Below are 5,205 nucleotides of genomic sequence, written 5' to 3'. Positions count from 1 at the left end.
GACCTGTATTAGCATTTACCTCATTCTAACATAAAAAATTATTGTTTTCGTGTCCATGTCGCTGACTAATGAGATTTTCAGGACTGTGGGGTCAGGGATTATATTTTGTTTATCCTAGTATTTAAAACATTTGGTGTAATATGCAACAAATTGCCAGTTTTCAACAAATTCAATAAATATTTTGGAATACATGAATGGAAGAGAGACACCAGGAAGACTATCCTATTGGGAAATGAAGAAAAACAAAACCCTTTGTCACTATTGTGTTTTGCATCTTTTATTCCTTCCCTTTGCCTCCACACTGTTCAGCCACTTTGGGATTGCAGCACCCGTGTCTTTCTCCCTTAGTTTGTTTCCTCGATTTACACTAATTGTGTCTTCTCCAACCCTGCTTCCTCCCTATGCCCTCTCCATAGGTTCCCTCATAAAAAGTGAAATAAAAAAACCATGGAACACTAAAATATTTTTCCCTTTCCCTTTAAAGTATATATAATGTATACTTCCTAAAATCTAACGATATATAATAGCCAAGTATACAAACAATGATACCTAGAAACCGTAATTTTAAATGAAAGCCTTTTTTAGGTATTATATTGTCACTGAATTGCATGGACAGACTTTATTTGCCACCTCAATGAGCAATTATCTTTCAAGCATAGTCATTTTACAACTGTTTAGAAGTATTTATAAAGCCATTACAGGTCAAGTAAATATTTCTGCAAACTGAGCTACCATGGTTCATTGATTACCATCCTCTAGGAACTTGACCCTTTGAAAGGGGATAAAAGGCTCAGGAAATAAAACAATTCCATTTATTCCCTTAGTAATCTTATCAATGGGTGGCATCAGATGTAAAGGAAAGCTAATATTTTTAAGAATTGAAACATTATGCTCTGACTCACAAAGGAAACCCAGGACGATGGGGACCATCTTGGACATGACCGTGAAGTCAGAAATGTCCTTCTTCTGTGCTGCCTCCTCCTCCTTCCTATCTCTTTCCCCACTGCCCTCTTTCCACTGCTGCTCCGACCCTCTTCTCGCCCTGTGGTCACACTCTTGGCACCCATGTCTGTGTTTCAACCTTATGTCTATTTTTTCTTTTAATTGACTGCTCCTCTTTATCTTTTAAGGTGTTAGAAAATAAGGCTGAGAGTCCTACAAAACGGCAATGGTACTTTGCGGACCCAAACAAATGAATGTTTAGTATTTTGGGCACCGTGCCAGGATAAGGGAGGTATTGGGGGCAGGAGGACATGCCCACATTGCTTAAATAACATGCTGGCCTCCCATTTACTCATGAATTAAATCGTAAGTTGATGACTAATAAACATAGTAAAATAAGTTTAAGTGTATACTCACTGGACAGCCAGCTACAGATTAGTTTTCACGGACACTTGCTTGACTATCATTCAAAAGTATAATCAGAATAAAAATAGAATCAAGCTAGACTGGGGGCTTGCTCATCTTATGATCACAATAATAAATGTTTTTACTTATTTAATTTAAATAAATAAGGTTTAAGTGTTTTAAAAGATACAGTGGTATAAATATTTAACTCCATTTTGCAAAGATAGAAGATGAATCATTCAACAAACATGTGATGTGAATAAAATTTGGCAAAGGGAAGATGTTAGGCTGTGACTGTGTACAGGCACTCACACGCCTGGGGATGGTGTTGATGGAGCAAAGTCGGTTCCTCCGGATCTAGCTGAGAGGAGGCACAGGCACTCCCAGCCCCCAGGTCAAATGCAGCCCATGCTCGCCCATTCTTCCATGGCCTATGAGCTGAGAATGGCTTTTACATTTTAAATGGTTGGTAAGAGAACAAAGAAGAAAATATTTTGTGACATGTGAAATTATATGAAATATAAATTTCAATGTACATAAATAAAGTTTTATTAGAACACAACCCATTTGTTTATGAATTGTCACTGGCTGTTTTTTTGCAAAATGGCAGATTTGAGTAGTTACAATGAAAGCACTTGACCCACACAGACTAAGGTAATTACTCCCTGATCCTTTACAGAAACAGTTTGCCAACTCCTGTTGTGGAGCACGAAATGAAGAAGATAAACTGGAACACGAGCTACCAAATTTCCAACACTCTAGAGCAAAGACTAACTTTTCAGTCCACAAAAGAATTTTTGTGTAAGGCTTAGGTTCAGTACATTTTAATGTCTGGAAACTCATCCAAGATTAATATTTTTATGGCTTTCTTTAGGAAGCATAGAATTTGCAGTAATATCTTCTCCCTTCAGATCTGATTTATTTATAAAGCATGGTCATTTCATTGAAAAATAATTTTCCTTTTATTTTAATTATTTCATTAAGGGTCTACAGTGACAGATTAGGGGTACAAAGATGGATAGAGTTGGCCCTGCCTTTGAGGGGCTGACAGCCAAGTGGAGAAAGCAGACATGTAGACACTGGCTTGCAGGTTTTTTCTCCAGTTTTATTGAGAAATAATTGACATACATAACTGTGTAAGTTTAATGCATACAGCATGTTGGTTTGATTTACATATATTGTGAAATGATGGCCACAATAGGTTTAGCTGACATCCATCTTGTCATATGGATACAATAGAAAGAAAAGAAAATAATTCTCCTTGTGATGAGAACTCCCAGGACTTACTGTCTTAGCAACTTTCCTGCATCACACCGCAGTGTTAGCTACAGTCCTCATGCTGTGCATCACATCCCCAGCACTTATTTATCTTAGAACCGGAAGTGTGTACCTTTGACCACTTTCCTCCAATTCCACGCCCCCAACCCCCAGCCTCTGCTAACCACAGGTCTGATCTCTTTCTCCATGAGCTTGGTGACGGTTTTGTGTGTGTCTGTGTGTGTGTTTTTAGATGCCACATGTCAGTGAGATCATACAGTATTTGTCTTTCTTTGTTTTTTTTTAGTGGCTGAATAATATTCCATTGCGTATTTTTCACCACAACTTCGTTATCCACTCATCCATCCATGGACACTTGGGTTGTTTCCCTGTCTTGGGTCTTGTAAGCAATGCTGCTGTGAACGTGGGGCACCGGCATCTTTCAAGTTCGTGTTTTTGTTTCCTTTGGATGTATTCCCAGGAGCGGGATTGTTGCATCATATGGTATTTCTATTTTTAATTTTTTGAGGACGCTCCATACTGTTTCTATAGTGGCTGCACCAATTACCTTACAGTTTAATAGAGACAGTTTTCCAACATAGGTCAAAGCGCATATAGACCTCCCTCCTTCCAATCCGTTTCTCACCCAGCGTTCAGAATGACGTGACTCATGATGCACACATGACCCCACCACTCCCTGCTTTGATCTTTCAGTTGCTGCCCTCCTGATTTCAGGATAAACTGCAAACTCCTGAGTGTCGCAGTGCGGGTCCTTCAGTTCCAGTCCCTGTAATGCTGCCACCTCGTCTCTCGACGCTGTCTTCCTCCCCACACGTTCCCCCTGAATGTCCCTGTTCCTTTGACTGTAAGCCTTTGCCCTCCTTTCCTGCTCTTTCTCTGCCCAGAGCTGGTCTTCCGCCTGGCTGCTGGGAGAGGACCCTCTCTGACCAGTCAGAGCTCTACAGGCCCCCGTCTCAGTGGGGGGTTCAGAGTTGGGCAGAAGCCAATCCTGTGACGGATAAATCTAGGATTCCTGGTGGATTCCTGGTGGAACTGTTGGGACAAAGCTGTACTTTTTCTGTTGCAGTTGCTAAGCTTGTAGGATCTAAGTCAAAACCCCCTCTGACTTAATTATATGAACCACTTTTCTTCTTAAGCCAGTTTGAACTGGATTTCTTTTACTTGAAGCCAAAAGATTTCTAATAGAAGGGCCCTCACAGAAGGCTGACATGTAAGCTGGATAGAGAAGAGCAGCGTGAGTTCCCAGGTGGAGCAGGGGAAAGGCAGTGTTTACACACGGAATGTGTGTCCTTTTCAGAATGAAAAACTTAGAACCGTTTTTATGAGGCTTCTGAATCCCTGCTTAGAAAGGCGATTATTCTGTTTAATTTTTAAAATTTCTATGGATGTTTATCTCTCAAAAAAAGGTAAAAGTTTGACGAATCAGTCTGATGGTTTTGTAAGGATCCATATCGATGGGAACGCGTCTATTGCTTTCACTTCCCGTGATGCCCCTGGCTGACTGGCTTCCAGATACAGAGCTAGAAAACCAAAAATTTCATACTAAAAATGCAAAAAAAGTAAAATGGACAATGCCCAGTACTAAAAATCTAACAAAACAAAATTCTCAGAAGGAATTCTCGAGGAACAATGCGCATGTTCCTATCTTCTATCTGAATTCCCATCATAAGTTTATTTCACGAGGAATAAATAGAAACAGAGAAAACCCATGCCTAATTGAACTCCTAAATTAAAATAAAATCTTCAGTTCGTTATAGTTTTAAGAGGATCGGAGTCTTCTTCTGAAAGGTATTGGCTCATGGGACACTGCCACATTTGCAGAGGCAAAATTTGTTAGCCAAGCAGTTTTTTGGCAAGTACGTTTGTTCTTGTGTGAATCTGTAAGATATAATCATGGAATGAGAAAGCTAAAGACACGCCAGCAAGGGGGACAACAAGCACAGTGGTGAGTGTTCCCGTTGTGTCCCTTTTCTCACAATTACTTAGACTTTGAGCATCAACATCACTTTCACGTCAACTCTAGTACCCTCGATGGCTCCCACTTACCTTGAGATGAAGATGGACTCAGTTGGCAGGAGAGATTTTCTATAATCTCGCTCCAGGCTGCCTTTGGAGAGTGTCCCCACTCCACTTCCTTACAGAGTCAGGGCTCTTAGATTCCACTGAAAATTCTACGCAGGCATCAAAAATATCTTTTTATGGTTATGTAAGTGGTTACAGGTCCTTTATAGAACATTTGGAAAAGAGAGAAAAGTAAAAAGAAAGCAAAAGTTACCACAATCCCTTCATCCAGAATGAACTATGCTGAACATTTTCATGCCTTTTCCTCCAGTCTTTGTTTTTATATTTATCTTTTAGTAATTTTTCTCATGCTGTATCCTAGCATTTTTTCCTTCTAAAATTATGGTATCAGCAATTTCCAGCACCATTTAAGGCAAATTTGCAAACTTTGTCTTATTGGCTGTGTCGTTGCGTTGAGAGGGCAGCCTGCTGTGGGGAATGCAGGCTGCTCCTCATGGGGGTCGTAACTGGAGGATCCTGAGGTCGTGAAGCTCTTCACTGAGGGGCGTGACTCTGCAG

The 5,205-nt window shown here is 40.2% G+C and overlaps 1 long non-coding RNA gene across 1 annotated transcript; it reads right to left on the bottom strand.

Annotated features, from left to right (window-relative positions):
• Nucleotides 1-2,431: 2,431 nt before the first annotated feature.
• Nucleotides 2,432-4,848, bottom strand: LOC139083431 (uncharacterized). The gene is made up of 2 exons (XR_011540147.1): nt 4,672-4,848; nt 2,432-4,503 (listed from the first exon to the last, which is right to left on the bottom strand). It is a non-coding gene; the product is annotated as an uncharacterized lncRNA (long non-coding RNA).
• Nucleotides 4,849-5,205: the final 357 nt, after the last annotated feature.

This window comes from Equus przewalskii, chromosome 5 (genome assembly GCF_037783145.1).
Source record: "Equus przewalskii isolate Varuska chromosome 5, EquPr2, whole genome shotgun sequence".
In the NCBI taxonomy this organism is placed as follows: Eukaryota; Metazoa; Chordata; class Mammalia; order Perissodactyla; family Equidae; genus Equus; species Equus przewalskii.
This window is presented reverse-complemented; position numbering and strand designations above follow the sequence as displayed.